This window comes from Panulirus ornatus, chromosome 19 (genome assembly GCF_036320965.1).
Source record: "Panulirus ornatus isolate Po-2019 chromosome 19, ASM3632096v1, whole genome shotgun sequence".
Classification (NCBI taxonomy): Eukaryota; Metazoa; Arthropoda; class Malacostraca; order Decapoda; family Palinuridae; genus Panulirus; species Panulirus ornatus.
In genome coordinates this window covers 48,414,891-48,428,971 of record NC_092242.1, presented here as the reverse complement: position 1 = coordinate 48,428,971, position 14,081 = coordinate 48,414,891, and positions in this window count along the sequence as shown.

Below are 14,081 nucleotides of genomic sequence, written 5' to 3'. Positions count from 1 at the left end.
ACCATCATTACCAGCAGGTCTTATCTTCACACATAGTAGCAGGGAAAATGAGAATATTACAGACGATACACCGAGTGGAAGAGGTGATCCAGTGAAGCTTGGGTTCGATTACGTGATTTATGAGGTCATGAGACATGAGATAGGAAACCAGACTTAAAGAGATGACATCATCATGGAAATTATACAGATGCTAACAGTTTGCATGAGAACATATATTGGGAGATTGTGTTCTGTAGCCATTACGTCGATCACTGCTAAGAGAGGCGCTGCGAAACTTGCAGTGAAGGAATGAGAAAATGTGTACTAGTATCTGCAAATTGAGAGGGAAGATAAAGATTGGGATTAATAAAAGACGTCAAAAAGGGAAAGAGTTTAAGGACATACTGTGGAGATACAGGAGGCACAGGAGGCAGCCAGCATTTGAAAGGCAATAGACAGCAAGGAACCAGCGCAGAAACGTATGGATGAAGGAAAAGAGAATCTTCGAAATCAATATTTTGGACAAGACAAAAGATAATCCCAAACCTTTCCATAAATTCATCAGGAGTAGATTGTCGGTTAAACAGTAACAGATCAGGAGGCTAAGAGACTCTAGGGAAGTCGTGGACAGAGTAAGATTATGTGAAGAAATGAAGGATAAGTTCAAAGCGTTTTCACAGTGTGTGAAGACCCAATAGGCCCATCACCAGCGCCATGGGATAGGTGAGGAAGGCGTCGAGACATACTCAGACAAATGAGGGACTTAGACCCATATATGCCTCCAGGATCTGATGAAAATTCTCCATATATCCTGAAGAAGTGTGCACATACACTAAGGTATCGTTCAGTATGTTGTTTGAGGAGGATTTAGTCTTATGTAATAGGGAAAGCATCATGTCTGTCTTTATGAATGGAGATTGATGAAATTGAACGTAAGTAAATGCACATTACTTAGGATGGGATACAGCGAAAGATGACCTCAGCATGAAAATTACCTACCCACAAATAACATGTGGGATTCTATCCTAGAGAGGGACCTGAAAGTCATCTCTAAACGTGACCCGTTGCCAGAGGTCCACCTCAGGCGACAAGGAAAGGTGACTTACCACTTGTTGGTTAATACTGGAATTCTTATTGCATGGTTCACGAGGTAGAGAAAATGTTCAGCAAATTATTCGTTGCCTATATTAGTCTAATCCTAAAAATGCCTCTCACGTATGGCCTCCACATTAAATGAAACAAGGCAGCAGGTTTGGATGGTACTGCAGTGGAATTTATTAAAAAAGGGGGGTGACTGTATTGTTGACTGGTTGGTAAGGTTATTTAATGTATGTATGACTCACGGTGAGGTGCCTGAGGATTGGCGGAATGCGTGCATAGTGCCATTGTACAAAGGCAAAGGGGATAAGAGTGAGTGCTCAAATTACAGAGGTATAAGTTTGTTTATTTAGAAAGGGTAGTGAGTGGTGGGATGAAGAAGTAAGAGTATTAGTGAAAGAGAAGAGAGAGGCATTTGGACGATTTTTGCAGGGAAAAAATGCAATTGAGTGGGAGATGTATAAAAGAAAGAGACAGGAGGTCAAGAGAAAGGTGCAAGAGGTGAAAAAAAGGGCAAATGAGAGTTGGGGTGAGAGACTATCAGTAAATTTTAGGGAGAATAAAAAGATGTTCTGGAAGGAGGTAAATAGGGTGCGTAAGACAAGGGAGCAAATGGGAACTTCAGTGAAGGGCGTAAATGGGGAGGTGATAACAAGTAGCGGTGATGTGAGAAGGAGATGGAATGAGTATTTTGAAGGTTTGTTGAATGTGTCTGATGACAGAGTGGCAGATATAGGGTGTTTTGGTCGAGGTGGTGTGCAAAGTGAGAGGGTTAGGGAAAATGATTTGGTAAACAGAGAAGAGGTAGTAAAAGCTTTGCGGAAGATGAAAGCCGGCAAGGCAGCAGGTTTGGATGGTATTGCAGTGGAATTTATTAAAAAAGGGGGTGACTGTATTGTTGACTGGTTGGTAAGGTTATTTAATGTATGTATGACTCATGGTGAGGTGCCTGAGGATTGGCGGAATGCGTGCATAGTGCCATTGTACAAAGGCAAAGGGGATAAGAGTGAGTGCTCAAATTACAGAGGTATAAGTTTGTTGAGTATTCCTGGTAAATTATATGGGAGGGTATTGATTGAGAGGGTGAAGGCATGTACAGAGCATCAGACTGGGGAAGAGCAGTGCGGTTTCAGAAGTGGTAGAGGATGTGTGGATCAGGTGTTTGCTTTGAAGAATGTATGTGAGAAATACTTAGAAAAGCAAATGGATTTGTATGTAGCATTTATGGATCTGGAGAAGGCATATGATAGAGTTGATAGAGATGCTCTGTGGAAGGTATTAAGAATATATGGTGTGGGAGGAAAGTTGTTAGAAGCAGTGAAAAGTTTTTATCGAGGATGTAAGGCATGTGTACGTGTAGGAAGAGAGGAAAGTGATTGGTTCTCAGTGAATGTAGGTTTGCGGCAGGGATGTGTGATGTCTCCATGGTTGTTTAATTTGTTTATGGATGGGGTTGTAAGGGAGGTAAATGCAAGAGTCCTGGAAAGAGGGGCAAGTATGAAGTCTGTTGGGGATGAGAGAGCTTGGGAAGTGAGTCAGTTGTTGTTCGCTGATGATACAGCGCTGGTGGCTGATTCATGTGAGAAACTGCAGAAGCTGGTGACTGAGTTTGGTAAAGTGTGTGGAAGAAGAAAGTTGAGAGTAAATGTGAATAAGAGCAAGGTTATTAGGTACAGTAGGGGTGAGGGTCAAGTCAATTGGGAGGTGAGTTTGAATGGAGAAAAACTGGAGGAAGTGAAGTGTTTTAGATATCTGGGAGTGGATCTGTCAGCGGATGGAACCATGGAAGCGGAAGTGGATCATAGGGTGGGGGAGGGGGCGAAAATTTTGGGAGCCTTGAAAAATGTGTGGAAGTCGAGAACATTATCTCGGAAAGCAAAAATGGGTATGTTTGAGGGAATAGTGGTTCCAACAATGTTGTATGGTTGCGAGGCGTGGGCTATGGATAGAGATGTGCGCAGGAGGATGGATGTGCTGGAAATGAGATGTTTGAGGACAATGTGTGGTGTGAGGTGGTTTGATCGAGTAAGTAACGTAAGGGTAAGAGAGATGTGTGGAAATAAAAAGAGCGTGGTTGAGAGAGCAGAAGAGGGTGTTTTGAAATGGTTTGGGCACATGGAGAGAATGAGTGAGGAGAGATTGACCAAGAGGATATATGTGTCGGAGGTGGAGGGAACGAGGAGAAGAGGGAGACCAAATTGGAGGTGGAAAGATGGAGTGAAAAAGATTTTGTGTGATCGGGGCCTGAACATGCAGGAGGGTGAAAGGAGGGCAAGAAATAGAGTGAATTGGAGTCATGTGGTATACAGGGGTTGACGTGATGTCAGTGGATTGAAGCAAGGCATGTGAAGCGTCTGGGGTAAACCATGGAAAGCTGTGTAGGTATGTATATTTGCGTGTGTGGACGAGTGTATGTACATGTGTATGGGGGGGGGGGTTGGGCCATTTCTTTCGTCTGTTTCCTTGCGCTACCTCGCAAACGCGGGAGACAGCGACAAAGTATAAAAAAAAAAAAAAAAAAAAAAAAAAAGTTTGTTGAGTATTCCTGGTAAATTATATGAGAGGGTATTGATTGAGAGGGTGAAGACATGTACAGAGCATCAGATTGGGGAAGAGCAGTGTGGTTTCAGAAGTGGTAGAGGATGTGTGGATCAGGTGTTTGCTTTGAAGAATGTATGTGAGAAATACTTAGAAAAGCAAATGGATTTGTATGTAGCATTTATGGATCTGGAGAAGGCATATGATAGAGTTGATAGAGATGCTCTGTGGAAGGTATTAAGAATATATGGTGTGGGAGGCAAGTTGTTAGAAGCAGTGAAAAGTTTTTATCGAGGATGTAAGGCATGTGTACGTGTAGGAAGAGAGGAAAGTGATTGGTTCTCAGTGAATGTAGGTTTGCGGCAGGGGTGTGTGATGTCTCCATGGTTGTTTAATTTGTTTATGGATGGGGTTGTTAGCGAGGTGAATGCAAGAGTTTTGGAAAGAGGGGCAAGTATGAAGTCTGTTGGGGATGAGAGAGCTTGGGAAGTGAGTCAGTTGTTGTTCGCTGATGATACAGCGCTGGTGGCTGATTCATGTGAGAAACTGCAGAAGCTGGTGACTGAGTTTGGTAAAGTGTGTGAAAGAAGAAAGTTAAGAGTAAATGTGAATAAGAGCAAGGTTATTAGGTACAGTAGGGTTGAGGGTCAAGTCAATTGGGAGGTGAGTTTGAATGGAGAAAAACTGGAGGAAATGAAGTGTTTTAGATATCTGGGAGTGGATCTGGCAGCGGATGGAACCATGGAAGCGGAAGTGGATCATAGGGTGGGGGAGGGGGCGAAAATTCTGGGAGCCTTGAAGAATGTGTGGAAGTCGAGAACATTATCTCGGAAAGCAAAAATGGGTATGTTTGAAGGAATAGTGGTTCCAACAATGTTGTATGGTTGCGAGGCGTGGGCTATGGATAAAGTTGTGCGCAGGAGGATGGATGTGCTGGAAATGAGATATTTGAGGACAATGTGTGGTGTGAGGTGGTTTGATCGAGTAAGTAACGGAAGGGTAAGAGAGATGTGTGGAAATAAAAAGAGCGTGGTTGAGAGAGCAGAAGAGGGTGTTTTGAAATGGTTTGGGCACATGGAGAGAATGAGTGAGGAAAGATTGACCAAGAGGATATATGTGTCGGAGGTGGAGGGAACGAGGAGAAGAGGGAGACCAAATTGGAGGTGGAAAGATGGGGTGAAAAAGATTTTGTGTGATATGGGGCCTGAACATGCAGGAGGGTGAAAGGAGGGCAAGGAATAGAGTGAATTGGAGCGATGTGGTATACAGGGGTTGATGTGCTGTCAGTGGATTGAATCAGGGCATGTGAAGCGTCTGGGGTAAACCATGGAAAGCTGTGTAGGTATGTATATTTGCGTGTGTGGACGTATGTATATACATGTGTATGGGGGTGGGTTGGGCCATTTCTTTCGTCTGTTTCCTTGCGCTACCTCGCAAACGCGGGAGACAGCGACAAAGTATAAAAAAAATATATATATATATATATATATATATATATATATATATATATATATATATATATATATACATATATATATATTATCCCTGGGGATAGGGGAGAAAGAATACTTCCCACGTATTCCCTGCATGTTGTAGAAGGCGACTAAAGGGGAGGGAGCGGGTGGCTGGAAATCCTCCCCTCTTGCTTTTTTTTTTTTTAATTTTCCAAAAGAGGGAACAGAGAAGGGGGCCATTATATATATATATATATATATATATATATATATATATATATATATATATATATATATATATATATATATATATATATATATATATATATATATATATATATATATATATATATATATATATATATATATATATATATATATATATATCTTCCATACTATTCGCCATTTCCCGCGATAGCGAAGTAGCGTTAAAACAGAGGACTGGGCCTTTGAGGGAATATCCTCACCTGGCCCCCTTTCTCTGTTCCCTCTTTTGGAAAATTTAAAAAAAACGAGAGGGGAGGATTTCCAGCTCCCCACTCCCTTCCCTTTTAGTCGCCTTCTACGACATGCAGGGAATACGTGGGAAGTATTCTTTCTCCCCTATCCCCAGGGATATATATATATATATATATGGTGTGCAAAGTGAGAAGGTTAGGGAAAATGATTTAGTAAACAGAGAAGAGGTAGTAAAAGCTTTGCGGAAGATGAAAGCCGGCAAGGCAGCGGGGTTGGATGGTATTGCAGTGGAATTTTTTAAAAAAGGCGGTGACTGTATTGTTGACTGGTTGGTAAGGTTATTTAATGTATGTATGACTCATGGTGAGGTGCCTGAGGATTGGCGGAATGCCTGCATAGTGCCATTGTACAAAGGCAAAGGGGACAAAGGTGAGTGCTCAAATTACAGAGGTATAAGTTTGTTGAGTATTCCTGGGAAATTATATGGGAGGGTATTGATCGAGAGGGTGAAGGCATGTACAGAGCATCAGATTGGGAAAGAGCAGTGTGGTTTCTGAAGTGGTAAAGGATGTGTGGATCAGGTGTTTGCTTTGAAGAATGTATGTGAGAAATACTTAGAAAAACAAATGGATTTGTATGTAGCATTTATGGATCTGGAGAAGGCATATGACAGAGTTGATAGAGATGCTCTGTGGAAGGTATTAAGAATATATGGTGTGGGAGGCAAGTTGTTTAGTAGCAGTGAAAAGTTTTTATCGAGGATGTAAGGCATGTGTACGTGTAGGAAGAGAGGAAAGTGATTGGTTCTCCATGAATGTAGGTTTGCGGCAGGGGTGTGTGATGTCTCCATGGTTGTTTAATTTGTTTGTGGATGAGGTTGTTAGGGAGGTGAATGCAAGAGTTTTGGAAAGAGGGGCAAGTATGCAGTCTGTTGTGGATGAGAGAGCTTGGGAAGTGAGTCAGTTGTTGTTCGCTCACGATACAGCGCTGGTGGCTGATTCATGTGAGAAACTGCAGAAGCTGGTGACTGAGTTTAGTAAAGTGTGTGAAAGAAGAATGTTGAGAGTAAATGTGAATAAGAGCAAGGTTATTAGGAACAGTAGGGTTGAGGGTCAAGTCAATTGGGAGGTAAGTTTGAATGGAGAAAAACTGGAGAAAGTGAAGTGTTTTAGATATCTGGGAGTGGATGGAACCATGGAAGCGGAAGTGAATCATGGGGTGGGGAGGGGGCAAAATTTCTGGGAGCCTTGAAGAGTGTGTGGAAGTCAAGAACATTGTCTCGGGCAGCAAAAATGGTATGTTTGAAGGAATAGTGGTTCCAACAATGTTGTATGGTTGCTAGGCGTGGGCTATGGATAGAGTTGTGCGGAGGAGGGTGGATGTGCTGGAAATGAGATGTTTGAGGACAATATGTGGTGTGAGGTGGTTTGATCGAGTAATAATGATAGGGTAAGAGAGATGTGTGGTAATAAAAAGAGTGTGGTTGAGAGAGCAGAAGAGGGTGTTTTGAAACGGTTTGGTCACGTGGAGAGAATGAGTGAGGAAAGATTGACCAAGAGGATATATGTGTCGGAGGTGGAGGGAACGAGGAGAAGTGGGAGACCAAATTGGAGGTGGAAAGATGGAGTGAAAAAGATTTTGAGTGATAGCGGCCTGAACAGGAGGGTGAAAGGCGCGCAAGGAATAGAGTGAATTGGAACGATGTATTATACCGGGGCCGACGTGCTGTCAATGGATTGAACCAGGGCATGTGAAGCGTCTGGGGTAAACCATGGAAAGTTATGTGGGGCCTGGATGTGGAAAGGGAGCTCTGGTTTCGGTGCATTATTACATGACACCTTGAGACTGAGTGTGAACGAATGTGGCCTTTGTTGTCTTTTCTAGCACTACCTCGCACACATGAGGGGGGAGGGGGTTGTTATTACATGTGTGGCGAGGTGGCGATGGGAATGAATAAAGGCAGACAGTATGAATTATGTACATATGTATATATGTATATGTCTGTGTGTGTATATATATGTATACGTTGAGATGTATAGGTATGTATATTTGCGTGTGTGGACGTGTATGTGTATACATGTGTATGTGGGTGGGTTGGGCCATTCTTTCGTCTGTTTCCTTGCGCTACCTCGCTAACGCGGGAGACAGCGACAAAGCAAAATAAATGAATATAAATATATATATATATATATATATATATATATATATATATATATATATATATATATATATATATATATATATATATATATACATATATATATATATATATATATGTACATATATATATATATATATATATATATATATATATATATATATATATATATATATATATATATATATATATATATATATATATATATATATATATATATATATATATATATTTTTTTTTTTTTTTTTTTATACTTTGTCGCTGTCTCCCGCGTTTGCGAGGTAGCGCATGGAAACAGACGAAAGAAATGGCCCAACCCCCCCCATACACATGTATATACATACGTCCACACACGCAAATATACAAACCTACACAGCTTTCCATGGTTTACCCCAGACGCTTCACATGCCTTGATTCACTCCACTGACAGCACGTCAACCCCGGTATACCACATCGCTCCAATTCACTCTATTCCTTGCCCTCCTTTCACCCTCCTGCATGTTCAGGCCCCGATCACACAAAATCTTTTTCACTCCATCTTTCCACCTCCAATTTGGTCTCCCTCTTCTCCTCGTTCCCTCCACCTCCGACACATATATCCTCTTGGTCAATCTTTCCTCACTCATTCTCTCCATGTGCCCAAACCACTTCAAAACACCCTCTTCTGCTCTCTCAACCACGCTCTTCTTATTTCCACACATCTCTCTTACCCTTACGTTACTCACTCGATCAAACCACCTCACACCACACATTGTCCTCAAACATCTCATTTCCAGCACATCCATCCTCCTGCGCACAACTCTATCCATAGCCCACGCCTCGCAACCATACAACATTGTTGGAACCACTATTCCTTCAAACATACCCATTTTTGCTTTCCGAGATAATGTTTTCGACTTCCACACATTCTTCAAGGCCCCCAGAATTTTCGCCCCCTCCCCCACCCTATGATCCACTTCCGCTTCCATGGTTCCATCCGCTGCCAGATCCACTCCCAGATATCTAAAACACTTCACTTCCTCCAGTTTTTCTCCATTCAAACTCACCTCCCAATTGACTTGACCCTCAACCCTACTGTACCTGATAACCTTGCTCTTATTCACATTTACTCTTAACTTTCTTCTTCCACACACTTTACCAAACTCAGTCACCAGCTTCTGCAGTTTCTCACATGAATCAGCCACCAGCGCTGTATCATCAGCGAACAACAACTGACTCACTTCCCAAGCTCTCTCATCCCCAACAGACTTCATACTTGCCCCTCTTTCCAAAACTCTTGCATTCACCTCCCTAACAACCCCATCCATAAACAAATTAAACAACCATGGAGACATCACACACCCCTGCCGCAAACCTACATTCACTGAGAACCAATCACTTTCCTCTCTTCCTACACGTACACATGCCTTACATCCTCGATAAAAACTTTTCACTGCTTCTAACAACTTTCCTCCCACACCATATATTCTTAATACCTTCCACAGAGCATCTCTATCAACTCTATCATATGCCTTCTCCAGATCCATAAATGCTACATACAAATCCATTTGTTTTTCTAAGTATTTCTCACATACATTCTTCAAAGCAAACACCTGATCCACACATCCTCTACCACTTTTGAAACCACACTGCTCTTCCCCAATCTGATGCTCTGTACATGCCTTCACCCTCTCAATCAATACCCTCCCATATAATTTACCAGGAATACTCAACAAACTTATACCTCTGTAATTTGAGCACTCACTCTTATCCCCTTTGCCTTTGTACAATGGCACTATGCACGCATTCCGCCAATCCTCAGGCACCTCACCATGAGTCATACATACATTAAATAACCTTACCAACCAGTCAACAATATAGTCACCCCCTTTTTTAATAAATTCCACTGCAATACCATCCAAACCTGCTGCCTTGCCGGCTTTCATCTTCCGCAAAGCTTTCACTACCTCTTCTCTGTTTACCAAATCATTTTCCCTAACCCTCTCACTTTGCACACCACCTCGACCAAAACACCCTATATCTGCCACTCTATCATCAAACACATTCAACAAACCTTCAAAATACTCACTCCATCTCCTTCTCACATCACCACTACTTGTTATCACCTCCCCATTTGCGCCCTTCACTGAAGTTCCCATTTGCTCCCTTGTCTTACGCACTTTATTTACCTCCTTCCAGAACATCTTTTTATTCTCCCTAAAATTTAATGATACTCTCTCACCCCAACTCTCATTTGCCCTTTTTTTCACCTCTTGCACCTTTCTCTTGACCTCCTGCCTCTTTCTTTTATACATCTCCCACTCAATTGCATTTTTTCCCTGCAAAAATCGTCCAAATGCCTCTCTCTTCTCTTTCACTAGTACTCTTACTTCTTCATCCCACCACTCACTACCCTTTCTAGTCAACCCACCTCCCACTCTTCTCATGCCACAAGCATCTTTTGCGCAATCCATCACTGATTCCCTAAATACATCCCATTCCTCCCCCACTCCCCCATATATGAATGAAACGAAATTATGTAAGAAACTTGTTGAAAATATGTAAAGAAGTATTCTTATAGTACAAGAGTGGTGGATAAATTGAACAGAATGGCTAAGGACATTGCTAATGCAAGGAACATATATGAATTAAGATGTATGTTAGTCGGGAATGTCTAAGAGATGGAGCCTCGAGAGTGTAAAACTCCAACACTGTGTAAGACAATTGAATTATTTCATTACTAAAGCAGTTTAATGAGAAAGGTCAAAAAGCAAAGGAGCTTTAAAATGATTTATGGTGAGAATGTAGACAGCCCTTCTGCTATCCAGCATTTGTAAGGTATGAGAGAGCAAGGAACAAACATAACAGGATAAAAAAGATGAGCAAGTTAGATGATAATCCAAAACTCTATTACAAATCTATCACGAGTAAATTGTCAGTAATGGAACAGCTATCTAGCGTAAGAGATTTAGAGGGGAGAATTGTAGAGGATGATGTAAGGATACGTGAGGAATTGAACAATATGTTTGAAAGTGATTTACTGTGTAGGACATTACAGCTCCACCACAAGTGAGATGGAGCGGGGAGATGGTCCCGGAGAACATTACGCCATCGAGAATACACGTAACATGATATTAGAGTTGTGACTCTTGGTCTTGATGATATTTCACCATACTTGCTGAAGACGTGTATGAATACACTTGATTAACCATTGCCCCAGACGTCGCTGGAGGAAGGCAAAGTACCAAGGGAATGAAAAAAGGGGCAAACGCCATACCTGTCTATAAAGGCAGGAGGTTGGGAAGAAATGCTGAACTACCGACCAGCATCCTTGACGAGTGTGGTCTGTGAGGTGCTGGAAATGGGAAATTACCTTAAGTAATAACAAGGTATCAGGGAAAGGAGGTCATGTGTTACGAACCTCGTTCATATCTTTGGGAAGGTTAGCTGTCTTGTAGACAAAGAAATGAATTATTTGTACCTAGACAGTTTGAAAGCATTTGACACCGTAACACATGCGAAGTTGATTTGAAAACCAGGATCACCAGGCAGGAGTAAGGGGTGGACTCCCTGTTCACTGAAACCTGTTGAAAATAGTCTTGACAGATAGCCATTTCTTCTAAGTAGTCTGACGTGTCGGCCACAAGCGGATGAACCTGTCAATGACTTGGCTGAAATTGGTTGTCTGCTCCCAGGTCCTCCCTCCAACTAGACTTGGTTAAACTAGAGCCAAAGTCCGCACCTTCCTTATCGCAACAGCCAGTGAGGACTTACACCTCCAGGAAGATAATGAAGGACTTGACAAATGTAGTAATGAATATTAGGATCACTTGAGGCTTGACAAACGTTAGTACGAGAGGTACGTGTGGCAAGGCGCAGAAAATTCTGACCCCGAGCATTCCACGTGCAGGCTCTGCCCCGCACCTGATACTCGTACACCTGAACATTCCATAGTGGAGTGCCCTAAGATCAGTAGTCTCAGACCTCAAATCTGGAGATTGTAATGAACAATGTCCCTGATTTCCTTGAAGATGTCCTCAACCTTTGCTATGCTCTGAGCTATACCCTGAACCATTCAACTTGTCTCACAATCGATATGTGTCACTGTTATATCCTGTAGATCATGTATCCTGTACGTGATAAATACCCTGAACTTCCTCTGCATCACTTTTAGTTCAGCTACACTCTGTGTACTGTGTACCTCACGTGTGACGTAGTTTGATCCCTACACAGTTCTGCACGTATTGCTATCAACGTTAGCATCTTCGTGTACACGAACGCCTGTGTGCCTCCCATGTTGTTAGACTTCGTACTATATCAATGCCTATCCATGCCCCCCCTTCCCCCCTCTCCACACTTTCCTGAAGGGACAGGAATCCTCTGGGGTCATGGGCTCACCTGTCGCCCTCCCTTGAGTGTACATGGTGCCCACTGTATACTCCGTCCTGCACCGCACCTTCCCCACCAGCACAACTTTCACCCACAATATGACAAAGATGATGCGTCAATGTGTGTTGGAATAGGTAAATGTTGAAAGCTGAAAATTATTCAAGCTAACACACACACACACACACACACACACACACACACACACACACACACACACATACACACATACTCAAACAAAGACAAGCATACAGAATAGCGAGACAAACATAGACTACAGGTTGTTCACCACAACATAACCAACTGATCCACCCAGGCTGGTCACTACAACATAACCAACTGATCCACCCAGGCTGGTCACTACAACATAACCAACTGATCCACCCAGGCTGGTCACCACAACATAACCAACTGATCCACCCAGGCTGGTCACCACAACATAACCAACTGATCCACCCAGGCTGGTCACCACAACATAACCAACTGATCCACCCAGGCTGGTCACCACAACATAACCAACTGATCCACCCAGTTTGGTCACCACAACATAACCAACTGATCCACCCAGGCTGGTCACCACAACATAACCAACTGATCCACCCAGGCTGGTCACCACAACATAACCAACTGATCCACCCAGGCTGGTCACCACAACATAACCAACTGATCCACCCAGGCTGGTCACCACAACATAACCAACTGATTCACCCAGGCTGGTCACCACAACATAACCAACTGATCCACCCAGGCTGGTCACCACAACATAACCAACTGATCCACCCAGGCTGGTAACCACAACATAACCAACTGATCCACCCAGGCTGGTCACCACAACATAACCAACTGATCCACCCAGGCTGGTCACCACAACATAACCAACTGATCCACCCAGGCTGGTCACCACAACATAACCAACTGATCCACCCAGGCTGGTCACCACAACATAACCAACTGATCCACCCAGGCTGGTCACCACAACATAACCAACTGATCCACCCAGGCTGGTCACCACAACATAACCAACTGATCCACCCAGGCTGGTCACCACAACATAACCAACTGATCCACCCAGGCTGGTCACCACAACATAACCAACTGATCCACCCAGGCTGGTCACCACAACATAACCAACTGATCCACCCAGGCTGGTCACCACAACATAACCAACTGATCCACCCAGGCTGGTCACCACAACATAACCAACTGATCCACCCAGGCTGGTCACCACAACATAACCAACTGATCCACCCAGTTTGGTCACCACAACATAATCAACTGATCCACCTAGGCTGGTCACCACAACATAACCCAGAACTCTCACAACCATTAACTCCACCAACACTTTGGTCAAAAGCTTTCCTTTCTGAGTTATGATTTCGAGGTGGATGGCGTTCTCTCCTCATGTTTACTGGCTGTCCATCAACTGGTTGTGTGGGCTGGGCCTCCGTGTGACGCTAAGGATAAACAAACATTCTGTTCTGACACCTGATCCCCAGCGCATGACACATCCAGCCCTGACACCTGATCCCCAGCTCATGACACATCCACCCCTAACACCTGATCCCCAGCGCATGACACATCCACCCCTAACACCTAGCCCCAAGCGTGCTACACAACCATAACTGATACCTGACCCCCAGCACATGGCAAATCCGGGTCTGACACTTAGCCAACAGCACATGACACATCCAGCCCTGATACCTGGCCTTCCATGCGCCCCACATCCAGCTTCACACCCGGCTTCCATAGCGCCACCAACTGGTCTCAGCTCGGACACAGGACTGAGATATGTTCTGACATCTTCACACATACGGTCTGTAACCTGGCTCTACAAAGAAATATTTCACGTTGTCTACCACTGAAGACTTCCATTACCATCACTACATACAACAGGTACAATACTCTATTGTTATATGAGTTATGACGTCAAGGAATGATCATGCATTTGTACTCTTCAGCAATAACAGAGGAACACAGCAGTTACAGTAATAAACGTCGTTAGTCACTTCTGCTGTAGGCGGGTGGTCATG